This window comes from Syngnathoides biaculeatus, chromosome 1 (genome assembly GCF_019802595.1).
Source record: "Syngnathoides biaculeatus isolate LvHL_M chromosome 1, ASM1980259v1, whole genome shotgun sequence".
NCBI lineage: Eukaryota > Metazoa > Chordata > Actinopteri > Syngnathiformes > Syngnathidae > Syngnathoides > Syngnathoides biaculeatus.
Window position 1 is genome coordinate 3,183,144 of NC_084640.1, and position 13,310 is coordinate 3,196,453.

General features: G+C 41.0%; 1 protein-coding gene and 1 long non-coding RNA gene across 2 annotated transcripts in view; one reads left to right on the forward strand and one right to left on the reverse strand.

Moving 5' to 3' along the window:
• Positions 1 to 13,310, reverse strand: part of LOC133504638 (protein 4.1-like) — a 215,013-nt gene that overhangs the window by 101,469 nt on the left and 100,234 nt on the right. The gene's annotated exons all lie outside the window — the stretch shown is intronic.
• Positions 5,364 to 11,751, forward strand: LOC133505846 (uncharacterized). Its single transcript, XR_009796355.1, has 3 exons — positions 5,364 to 5,498; positions 11,465 to 11,591; positions 11,650 to 11,751. It is a non-coding gene; the product is annotated as an uncharacterized LOC133505846 (long non-coding RNA).

A 13,310-nucleotide genomic window follows, 5' to 3' on the forward strand; every position in this document is an offset into this window, starting at 1 on the left:
ACTGTTTCAATTCATTTTTTTCAGCATATTTTTCTTGATTTTCAAGTTGCTGCCTGTAACATTTTCCCCACTCAAAAAAAATGAGTGGGAATGTTGAAGAATGGTTACAAAAAAAAACGCTGCGTTGGACATTCCACACGTGAACAGGTTAATTGCAAAGAGGTAAGTGTCAGAATTGGATACAAAAGGAGGACACTTGAAAGGCTCAATTGTTCACAAACCAAGATGGGGCTGGATTTACCAATTCGTGAACAACTCTCCATTCTCGTGCACTGCCCAGCTGTCCGCTGTCTGGTGACTTGTTGATGTGGCTGGTTTGTCTCGAACAAACAACCTTGGTTGCCAGTTGGCTGACAAGGGTGGAAGGGCATCCACACTCATCTGCTAGTTTTCCAGAACACGAGCGAGACACTTCCGCACTTGGTTGTGCCGTCAGCTGTAATGGCCTTGAGTAAGGCTGGTCTTGCATCCAACGAAGATGTGGTTCAGTGTTACAAGACTTGGGGGACTTCAGCATACCACTGGTTTGGGTTTGCAGGAGAAGGTAAAGGTCATATACAGCTCTGATGGTAAAGCTTGCCCTGAATGCCTCCATCTCTCACAGCTCTTTCCAGGCGATCTTCCTTTCCTCCACTTCTTTCCAGGCCAACCACTGCCCTTGCTTGGCCTATCAGGTGACACTGCATGAAACACCACTTCACATCATCATGTAAAGGATATTGCCACGGAGACTTAGAAACACTTCCAAAAACCATTGTTAGTTAACATTGTTCCTCAGTCCATCTACAAATATAAGTTCAAACTCTGCCATGCAAAGAGAAAGCCACTTATCAAAAACATCCAGAAACGCTGCCCTCTTCTCCAGGCCTGATCTTATCTGGAATGAACTGACGTAAAAGTGGAAAAGTGTGCTACCTTGTTGTGAGTCCACATTTAAGACTGCTTTTGGAAATCATGGCCCTCCTCTCCTCCCAGCCCAGAAAAGGTAAAGGACCATCTGGATTGGGTAATGTGCACATCTGTGAAGGCACCATTAATGCTATAGGTTTTTCTGCAATGTATGCTGCCATCCAAGCTACTTCTTTTTAAGGGGTATCCCTGCAACATTCTGCATTTTCCCAAATGGGTGAATATTTGCAAACAAACAATAGTTTATCAGTTTGAACTTTAGGTATTTCATCATTGCAGTGTATTCTATACAATGTAGGTTCAAAAGCATTTGCAAATCATTGTACATATTCTCTTATTTATAATTTACACATCCAAAATTCAATGGAAGTGGGGTGTCTAAGTAAACACACTATGATCCCAAAATTTCATAATATAATTACAAGATCATCTTGACATGGTTTACAGATGAATGATTTTTTGAAAAATGCATATAAAGCAGCCATGCGCATGTATGGAATGAAAAGTCTCTAACTTGTTTTGACAACCCAGGCTAAGTATAGCTTCTCCCTGACATAAAAAGATGGTCTTTTATTCAAGATGAATCAGGTCAACATACTTTCTTGACACCAACTTCTATTTTAGAGATGAACTAGGAAGTAGCATGCTAACTAACATAAATTGTATAAATAATAGCAAATACAGCATACGGTCCACGAAAGATTTACTTTTGTAACTAGTTTGGGCTTGGTCTTTGCTCTAGTATGAGAATTTCTGAAACATCAACCCACATGGTGGCCTCAGACATTTGCACATCTGTGTTTGTGATTTGAAATCAATGTTGAAAGAAGTATTTACATTTGTTCCTAGTTTGACCTTGGTGGACGTCTTAGCTGTAGTGAGTGACAATAGTCTGAGAATTCCTGAAACCTCAAACCTCATGGTGGCCTAAGACTTTTGCACAGTCTGTGTTTATTATTTCAAATCATCATTGAATCATTGATTCCCTCTCCGCTTTACTATCCATGACAGTGTGTGAGGGTGTCAGTCTTATCGAGCATTTGCCAAACCACCAGCTGAGACGTGAAACCCAGTCTGGGTCACGACCTTACATCATTCTTTTTATCTCAGCTGACTTGTATTTCCTGTGCCATTACCTCACCTGTTAAAGCCCTGACCAATGTTGTTAGAGCTAGATTAGCCTGTAACCCAGGAGGGTGGACTGCTCCTACATGTGTGGTTGGGCAGTACAAGCTGATTACATTGAGCAAATTTTCTTGCTGGAATATAAAGCCAGGCCTTTTGATTTCAGTTTTCCTTCAACCTGTCAGAATGAAAGGACCCTGGATACCATTAACATTAAGCAAGATTAGTTTAAAATCCAGAAGTCACTGAAGTTTTTTTTCTTTTTTACATCAAACCTCAAGTCTTTCAAAACTGGTTGTAATCACAAATTCAAAATATATAATCTCTTTTCTCACCTATATTGAGTGAATGTTCCTCCTCGTTCTGTTGGGAAACAGTTGGGTCTGACAAGCGTATACTGTATTTGGTAAACTTGTTCAACATTTACCGATTGCAAATCCAGTGTGGTCATTGGTTAAAACCAAGTTTGGCGGTGACTGTAATGAGAAGCAAAATGATATCCAACAAGGAAATTTCCAAAAGCTTGGGGTGGGCGATAAGGGAGGAATTGGTTATGTTGAGTATTTGCATCATGTGCTTCCCAACTCATCCATCCATCTATTTTCTGAGCTGCCTATCCTTATTGAACCTTTTCTATTTCTTCTTTCAGTCTTTTTCTTATTTGTTTTTTCCAACAGTCTGAATGCCCTTTGGCACCATGCTGCCTCTCACAGGGGAGTACTATGCCAGACTTCTTGTTTCGAGTAGGAAAATCACAGTTGTTGGTGGAGATATTGTTTGTGTGGTTTAGATTACAGTGAATCCCCCCCACACACACACACACACACCCTTTTGCGGTTCATTACCCACCAATTCCAGACATGTCACACATTCAATAACAACAAGCCAGGGTTCACCACCAAACTTCGCCAACTCCCTCCCGTTTAAGAGGCGACCTATCGGAGTAGGAGCAGAGTCCTGTACAATCAGGCCAGAAACCAACTGACAAAAGAAATCAACATTGCAAAGAATTAAAAAAAAACCCAGCATACGTACAACAGTACTCAGGAGAGACAGAGAAGGCTGCAACATCCCAGGAAGGATGCAAGAAGGGTCGGGCAGAGCCCCTCCCCCCCTTCTCCCAGAGACCTACAACGTGACATCCAGCAATGAATTAATCTATATAAATCATCTATCCATTTTGTAGAAAGCTTGTCCTCGTTAGAGTTATTGGTAAATGGAGCATATCCCAGATTAAAGAGTTGTTAAGATGTAGCGTACATATTTGATTGGGAGTCTTCAGTTAACATATCATGCATGATTTTGAAAGTTTGAGTCACTGGAGAAAACCTCTAGTATACAAGCACAAGGGGAACATTGAAACACCACTAAGAAATGTTCCGATGGCGATTAAAATCCAGATTTAATTTTATTTAGAAAGTTCGGGAGGGATATTATACATCATCCCTGAATCCGTTTTTACCCCGTTATGAACCTTTTATTCACGATATGCTATGATGTAACATAATGCACTGTATGCAGTAAATATGCAACTATATTTCCTTGTACAGCTTGTTCATTTTGCTTTTAATTTATTTTATTTTACCCTGGGCGGGACGGTGGCTCAAATGGTAAAGCGTTAGCCTCACAGTTCTGAGGTCCCGGGTTCCATCCCAGACCCGCCTGTGCGGAGTTTGCATGTTCTCCCCGTGCCTGCATGGGTTTCCTCCGGGCACTCCGGTTTCCTCCCACATTCCAAAAACATGCAACATTAATCAGACACTCTAAATTGCTCCTAGGTGTGATTGCGAGTGTGGCTGTTTGTCTCTATGTGCCCTGCGATTGGCTGGCAACCAGTTCTGGGTATACCCCACCTCATGCCCATTGACAGCTGGGATAGGCTCCAGTACTCCCCGTGATCCTCGTGAGGATAAGCGGTGAAGAAAATGGGTGGATGAATGAATGGATTTTACCCTGCTGTCTACAGCCGGGTCAGCACTGCAAATGGTACTCTGTTCTCAATTTGCTGACCTAGATAAATAAAAGTTATATACTGTAAATGTAAAACGTTAATTCATTCATTTTCCGAGGTATTTATCCTGACGAGGGTCGCGGGAATGCTGCTGCCTATCCCAGCTGAACTGGTTGCCATCCAACCACAGTACTGTTAAACAATAAAAAATAATTTAACAACAAATGCCATGGTCCAAAAGGAACAATAATTGTTGAAAGGTATCAGTCAGGAAAGAATTACAAATAATTACTAAGACATTGGATACAGTACAGTCCACTGTGAAGGCGGTCATCAACAGGTGGAGAAAATTTGGCACACTAATGAAAACTGGTCATGGAAGCTGCCAAGGGGGCTTCGGCAACATTGAGGGAGCTGCAAGAATTTCTGGCAAGTACAAATTGTATACTTTCTGTGACAGCAACTTCTTGTATATTTCTGGCTCGGGAGTCAGGTGGTCAGACGGAAGCATTTTCTTACAAAGAAAAACATTCAAACTGGACACATTTTGGGAAAAACATACAACAAGTCTCTCACAGAAGCATGAGCTGAATTAATAAGATCCAAAAAGAACTTCTTGGGCATCATTTCAAAAGAAATTTCTGGCACAAAAATATCAGAAAAACATCATAGCTACAGTGAGGCATGGTGGTGACAACATCATGCTGTGGGGTTGTTTTTCTTTCTGGAAATGGCCCTCTATTTATTGAGAAGGAACAGCGTATTTTGGCACAAAACCACCTGGCAAGCACCTGCTGAAAAGTTGGCGATCAAAAGGAATTTAAATGCACTTTTTCACCAGAATTACCATCGAGCTCAAACAAATCAACATGTATATTCCTTTTTCTGAGCCGCTTATCCTTACTAGGGTCACGGGAGTACTAAAGCCAATCCCCGCTGTCATTCGTCAGGAGGCGGGGCCAGCCAATCTCAGGGCACATGGAAACAGACAACAGGCACATTAACAATCACACCTAGAGGCAATTTAGAGCATCCAATTAATGTTGCATGTTTTCTTGGGATGTGGGAGGAAACCGGACTGCCCGGAGAAAACCCATGCAGGCACAGGCAGAACATGCAAACTCCACACAGAATTGAACCTGGTTCCTAAGAACTGGGAGGTCAAAGCTTTACAGCTGTGCCACCGTGGCACCACGCATTAATTGGACACTCTAAATAACCCCTATGTGTGATTGTGAGTGCAAATGGTTGTTTGTTTCTATGTACCCTGCAATTGGCAGGCAACCAGTTCAGGGTGTACTCCACCTCCTTCCTGAAGATAGCTGGGATAGGCTCCAGTCACCCCGTGACCCTTGTGGGAATAAGGAGCTCAGTAAATGGATGGATGCCCTGTGCAAGTCTATTCAGGAAAAGATATGAGAAAACTTGTCTTGTTCCGAAAATGCTTGAAGATGGAACGATGTGACACAGCCGGTAAGATATCAAACTGCGTGAAGGACAGCCAATAGAGCAAGTGAGTTTTCGTAATGGTTTTAATACTATGGACCACATACAGACACTTAAATGAAAAATTGAATGACAAAAGTATGAAATGCTTTTGTGTGTAGCTTTCATCGACGATAAAAAAAGCCTTTGACTTATTTACCAAACACTTCGATACTGCAGATGAAATTAATCAAGCCGTAGAGCTGAACTACAATGTATCAACATTCTACAATCAACATACAGCAATTCTTCAGCTTCAATAGGAATTGACGATAAAAGTGTCCGAATAAGTCTGGGAAAAGGCATCAGGCAATGCAACACACTGTCACTGAAAAAAATTTACAGCTTGCCTTGAAGAAATATTTAAAAAGCTACATTGGGAACAAGGAGTGTTTAACATTATTGGCTGTTATTTGAGCCATCCTCGTTTTGCAGACCACATCAATTTATTTTGCTATGATTGTGAACAACTATAGCGTCGTATTCAGGAATTTTACTTACAGATCTCAAAATGAAAAAAATACAATACGAAGTTCATGTTCACTCGTTACTGTCTACAAAATTATGCTACGAATGCAAACCTATATATCGGCTCCGTGTAACCCAAGGAACATGAAATGTTAAATATTGAAAATGAGCATTTGGGACAAGAAAAGATACATTTGAATAAGACAGCAGGCGTGAATTACGGATATTTTTCAAAAAATAAAAAGAAATGAGCTGACCACATTATTCGAAGAGTTGACAAAAGGTCGACCACAGAAATGATCAATTGGTTACCAATGGACAAAAAGAAACCACGGCAAAGACCTAAAAGTAGATGGATATATGAAACACCTGGCAACAAATTGTAGACTACCGTAGGAGTTGGAAATTTGAAGGCGTGACTTTCATCCTGCAGTGGATAGAAAAAAGTGAGTATATATGTACACTGAAAATACACTGCATTTAGGGATGTAGGTCACATCGGTAAGGTTTCCATCAGAGGTGCATTTTGACTGTGAAACCAAATATATATGAAAAATAGTGCTTCATCATATTATTTCAAATACACAACAAATGGATGTATAACTTGGTTTTAAATCATAAGTCAAGGATAATAGCTTGTTCAATTATTTACTTAAAGCTTCTTTACAAAAAAATCCTTTGGTAACAACAGATGCTTGCAATATCTCGATATTAATTATTACATACGACAATCTGTAATTTTGACACAGATCTTAGTGAGAGTCATGGAAGTTAATGAATATGATTGACTTTTGCTGGCCACATAAAATCATGTGGCAGGCCGAATATGGCCCCCGGGCCATGAGTTTTTCACTATTTCTCCCCTTGTGTCTCTCGGCACGCCTGGGAACATAATTTTCATTGTTAAAGATCACGTGACGCAAGACGGCATTGCTGATTGGCCTATTACATTGATAATGTTGCGTCACCTGCAATTGAAATTTGGAATTACAACCAAACTAGTCGTTGATGGTTGGCCATTCGTCAAAATGGTTGCGTCGCTTGGTGGGCAGTGGGGCTCATGTGTATTTTTTTGGGAATGTGGGATGAAGACAAGAAGCCCAGAGCAACCTCATATAGCATGATGAGAACATGTAATCAACTGAAGGCCTGAGCTGAGATTGAAACCTTCAACTTTAGAATTGTGAGGTAGATCTGCTCACCTTTTTTTCAACTGTCCTTCCCATGTATGTCCAACATACGTAACAGTTGCTCACCATGGTTATCTGGACTCGTTGACATGGTTGGAATTTATTTCTTAATTAAAAAAAGTCCAAATGTCAGAATCACTGAGCTATGAATAATTCCAGAATATGGTGTCAGACTGTAGCTCCTCTGAAAGTAATATGAGTGGCTTATGTAATCGTTGTCTGGCTCAAATAAAAATGACATGTAAAAATAGAAGAAAAAAAAATTTCTGTGGTCTCCACCTCAAGTATAGATGCTTTGAACAGCCAGGCAAAACATCATATCTTGTTCGATGTACAAGCCGTGATGCTGATGACTGTGGTGAAAATCAAAAGAACAACAAAGCCAGTGTTTTTATAGGATCCCATTTCTCCCATACGCCCCTACCATATACACACACATACTGATGTCCCCACATTTTGCCATCTGGTGGAGGAAAACACCTCATTCGTCATGAACCCGATTTTCTTTTTTTCAAGAATTGGACCAGCTCTGTGAACAAATTTACATCAACATTATTCAGATGATTGTGAATTAAAAAGCTTGTAAAACTGGATTTGGAACAAAAAGGGGAAAACCTTGTGCTTTGAAAGTTCAAAGGTTGGCATAGTGGGATTTAGGTTGTGCTGAGGTGATATAACCATGTACTCTCCCAGACATGAGTTCAACTGTAATCTTTGGTTTTATCCTGATGCTTGTTATTTTACAGTCTGTTCTGGTCTCCCTAATAGGCCTCGAGTCAAGCTTCCACAACTCTGTTTTGTTTCCCTATCACCAAATAGCATTCTGCTCCCTTCTGTAAAACTTTTAAAAGACTGTTTTCACATAGAATGAGCATTTTACATATATTATATTATATATATCCATCCATCCATCCATTTTCTTAGCTGCTTATCCTCACAAGGGTCAGAGGAGTGCTGGAGCCTATCCCAGCTGTCAACAAGCAGAAGGGAGGGTACATCCTGAACTGGTTTCCAGCCACTCGTAGGCCACATAGAGACAAACAGCCACACTCAAAATTTGTTGTTTGTCTCGTTATGCCCTGCGATTGGCTGGCAACCAGTTCAGGGAGTACCCCGCCTCCTGCCCGTTGACAGCTGAGATAGGCTCCAGCACTCCCCCCGACCCTTGTGAAGATAAGCGTCTAAGAAAATGGGGGGATGGATGTACACACCTACCTGTCATTTAAAACCCACAAAGCTCTCGTCCATTGCACCTGTGCAATCAATTTTTCACGACTAACTTGGTCTTTCGGAAATGTATGAGGAGTGAATCCATCCTCCCGAATGTTAGAGGAAAATCTAGCAATACAACGGGCCGGCATTTTGGCTAACACGCAGAAAAAACAGCTAATCTCTCGCAGGTACAATAGGTGTAATAAGCGACCCCGCCACTGGAGGCATCTGCAAAAAACATCACTTCCTGCTTCTTCTTCAATACAAAGTCCGAGAGAGACTTTCACTGGCAGAAGATGAAAAAAACTATATATGGTAAATTTCAGACTTGTCGTGAAAAAAACGGATAGGACCATTGCAGATGATTATTTTCGGTTAAAAACATACTAAATTTTATGTTTTCGGTGTCAGTGGCCCTTTAACAACACTTGAGAAAGGAAAAATACACACCAGAAGTTAAGTACTCACATTGAGAGCAGTTAACTTCTTTTTGCACTTGTAACTTGAATGTGGCGAAAATGTGGCGTGTCTATACAGCAACATAAAAAAAGCATGTGTGAATATGATTTTGTTGCCAAGATAATGCAATATGTTTTCTTAGAACATACAGTACTGTTTAAGAATATTTTGAACCTTTTGCATGTAAATTGCTGCAGTGAACAGTAGAGCAGTCAAAGTGTGGCTGAGATTGGTCAAATTTTACTTAGGTTATCTATGGTACTGTACATTTCACATATAGGAGCTGACTGGAGCACGTTGCATATTTTTTTTCTCAAATTTTGGCCAGCAGGAGACCTACTGGGGTTACAAAAACACCTTGTCTTTAATGAGGTTAGGTGGCTGGCTAAAAATAGCAGCTGGATGGAACCACAGTGGTAGCCTCCTCCTCTGTTCACTCAGGATGTTGTTTAAAAGTCTGCTGCATTCCTTACACGCTTAGCCAGCCTGCAAATGTGTCTCTTCCCGTTCTCGCTCTCCTGTTTCCACTCTCTAATGGTGTCAGAACACTGTGTACCGGCTGCGATCATTTCCTTGTTTGCATACAGTCTACCTGCTTCACTATGTTCTTGACTCGACGCTATTATTTTCACTGCCACACCAGGCATCCCATAATAAAAGCTCTACAATTAGTGAATGATGGAGACCTTCTGCTTGCAAAAGGTCAGTCTTGCACATGGCAATGCAAGAATGGATCTTGTGGACATTTAGACAAACACACATTTGCAATCCTCCTCCTACCAGTCTCTGATGGTGTAGTGAAACACACGCCTGACTTTGGTGTGGGCAACATGGGATTGATTCCCGCTCAATGATGGTGACAATATCTGCCCTGCGACTGACTGGCGACCAGTTCAGGGTGTCGTCCGCCTTTCACCCGAAGCTGTGTGGGTTAGGCTCCGAGTCTCCTGTGATATGCGGCTTGGATAATGGATGGAATGTTCTCCTCGGTGCTTGGACAGTGATCCAGAAGTCACCCTCTTACCTCCGTGTTGAGGAGTTGTATTCGAGGAGGTTGTGGGTTTGATAATCGAGCAACCTTGGATGTTAAACGGGTACCAGGAGAAAATTGATGCAAGCACAGGGAGAATATGCAAACACTACACAGGAGGAAGAAAAAAAAAATGCTGCAAGTTTGCGTTAGTGCGCCAGGCCACTAGGGGGCGTAATGGACCATTCCTGTGACGAAAACCTTCAAATACAGGACTGGAGTGGGATTCTCACAAAAAGTTGGCCAACTTTTGAAAGGGACGATGTTTGACTTTATAACAATACATGTTTTTTTTATATATATAAAAGATGTAGAATAAAACAATCGCCCCAAAATATGGATGTGTATACGTAATATAACGGCATTTTTAAGTGGCAGTTTTGTTTGACACCATTCACCAGTGATTCAAAATTTGTTCGTGCAGTTGTACATCTGTAATGTTCATGGTGTATTAAATAATGTAGAATTTTTTTTTTGGTCTTTTTTGTTTCCAGATTAGTAAATTTCTTTCTGCTTGTCCCGTTCGGAGTCGCCACAGCATGTCATCTCAGATGAAACACTCATATTTGTTTGGCACAGTTTTTATGCCGGATGCCCTTCCTGACGCAAAATTTGAGTATCTTCCCCTTTGATCAAAAATCATAATTCAAAGTGGTCAATTTCCATCTACCAAGTGAAAGGTTACTCAGAATAGCCCGTCTGCTGACTACTTTGCATGTTTTCACTTTTCCATTTGAAAGGTAAAAGCGCATAAATATTTGAGAACACACACAAATATGACTCCTTAGGGCAACTATGAAGTACATTTCTGTCTGATTTTTTTCTCATCCAAGCTTGTCTTGTTGACCTTTCGGATGGAAGAGGGCCACTCACCTAATTTGACTTTCGGGAAGGTTTAACCACATGAGATTCGGATTCACGTTTGTGAGGTTACACTGCGCGAGTGTCTACTGAATTCCTGTAAGGTGGAAGAAAAGAACGCCAGAGCTGACAGGAACAGGGAGCTTAGAAATACACAGAACTGATGAGAAAGCCACACTGTTGACTAGACGGGGGTTTTTTGTTTTTTTTTTTGTCAAAACTGCTTGTCCCCATGAGAGCGCTGAGGTGTGGGTGGGTGTGAGCCTATACCAGCTGAACGATAGGCCAGGTACACACTTGATTGGTCACCGGTCAGTCACAGTCCAGGTTCCGAACAATTTTATGTAAATGTTTTGGTTCATTTTTGTACTGTATTTATGATTACTGATTTCAATAGCCTGTACACGAGTTAACAGGATCTCAAACAATGTCTTGTCAGCAATTCAACAATTTCACTCCCTTTATAATAACTTGTTTTTTTTTCTATAGCCATATCTCCACTAATGGATACAATTTGGAAATCTGAAATCTGAAAGAAACCTTAATAACAATGATGATGATTTCATGGTGTTAAAAATAATATGTAGCTGTAAAGTCCAAAAATTTAGTCCAAAAATGGAATGAACAATTATTTTGCCGGGAGTGTTCTTAAGAAAAAAAATACACTGGTGAATGTCATATTATTCTTAAAAAAAAAAAAAGTGTACAGTGGCAGTGGAACCTCAATGAACAGCACCATAGTTTTATCATTGTTTTTTTTTTTTTTTTGTCAAGCCATTGACCTTTGGCAATGGATTTGGAATGAGGAAGCACACGTACACCCTATAGCTCATAAAACCGACTCGCCTGCGATGAGTAATGTATGGCAAAAACGTCAGCATGACCAAGCACAGAAAACATGGTAAGTTTGAATCAAATGTGAAAATTTCTTTGTGAGCCTTTTTGAGTTTGTGTTTCAGTTTCTTTAGTTAGAGTTGAAGACTGGAATCTCCTGCAGCACACCTGATGTCGATTGAAACTCAACTGGGGTGTAGGTGCAGCAATGGCTGAAAGGAGGAGGTGGAAACTTTTCATTGCTTAATGCCATCATCTAGTTACCAATCTGTCTCTCCATAGTACTTGTTGCTTTTGCGTATCTGTAATTACTGTAGTACTTCTGGTTTCTTTTGGTTTTCATGGTTTTGCTTTTTTTTTTTCTGTGTAGGTTTGGGGACCACAGTGGCGCAGCTATAGAGCGTTGGTCCCACGGTTCTGAGGACCAGGGTTCAAATCCCAGCCACACCTGTGTGGAGTTTGCATGTTCTCCCCCGTGCCTGCTTGGGTTTCCTCCGGGCACTCCGGTTTCCTCCCACATCCCAAAAACATGCAGCATTAACTATCAATCAAATTTCTTCATCGCTTATCCTCACGGGAGTTGCAGGGAGTATTGAAGCCTATCAGAGCTGACAATGGGCAGGAGCCAGGGGAAACCCTGAACTGGTTGCCAGCCAATCGCAGGGCACATTGAGACAAACAACCGCACTCACAATCACACCTCGGAGCAATTTAGAGTTTCCAATTAATGTTGCCTGTTCTTGGAATGTGGGAGGAAACCGGAGTGCCCGGAGGAAACCCACGCAGGCACGGGGAGAACCTGCAAACTCCACACAGGCGGGTCCGGGATTCAATGAACTGTGAGGCCAACGCTTTACCAGCTGATCCACCGTGCCGTCAATTATTAACTAGACACTCTAAATTTCCCATAGGTGTGATTGTGAGCGCGGCTCTAGGAGCCCTGTGATTGGATGGCGACCAGATCTGGGTGTACCGTGCGACCTGCCTGTTGACAGCTGGGATTGGCTCCAGCACTCCCGCGACCCTCGTGAGGATAAGTGGCTCAGAAAGTGGAGTGACATTAGAACCTTGCCTGGAAGGTAAATGATGGATAAATCCAAGAAAATACAAAAATCTGAAGATAAAAGATTTCAATCTACGTGCAGAGATTCTATTGCTTTCAGCAATGATGAAACTGGTTTACCAGTATGCTCAATTTGCAGTGAAAAATTGGCAAACAACAAAAAGTCAAATGTTGCAAGACATTTCCAGAACAAACACTCTGCATTGGCTAAAAAACATCCCGAGGGACAAGTCGCTTCGGAGCTGTTACGTAAGGCTGATGTGAACAGAAGTCACTTCAAGAAGTGGATTAAGACTGCAAATTCAACTACATCTGATAGTTTTGTGGCTGCTTGGGAAATAGTCGGGGATTTGAAGCCATCGACAGATGGAAAATACCACAAAGCAACATTCATTAAGATTTCAGAACATCTATTCTCGGACTTCCAAAACAAAGATGACATTTTGCAGAAAATAAGAGAAATACCTCTCTGTGCGAAAACTAAAACAGAACTGTGAAGACATTACCAGACACAGACTAAAGATATTAATTCAGGTATGGCGTATGCATCCAAAGACAAAAATGACATTAAACTAATTGTCTAACCCTGACCAAGTTTAGAATTTTTATTTTATAACTAAAACCACTATTTTATTTGAAATTAAACATCAAAAAAAGCATAACATGCTTTTTGTTAGATGCAGAAATAAAATTCTCTATTGTCTTTCATAAGTCTTTAATTTC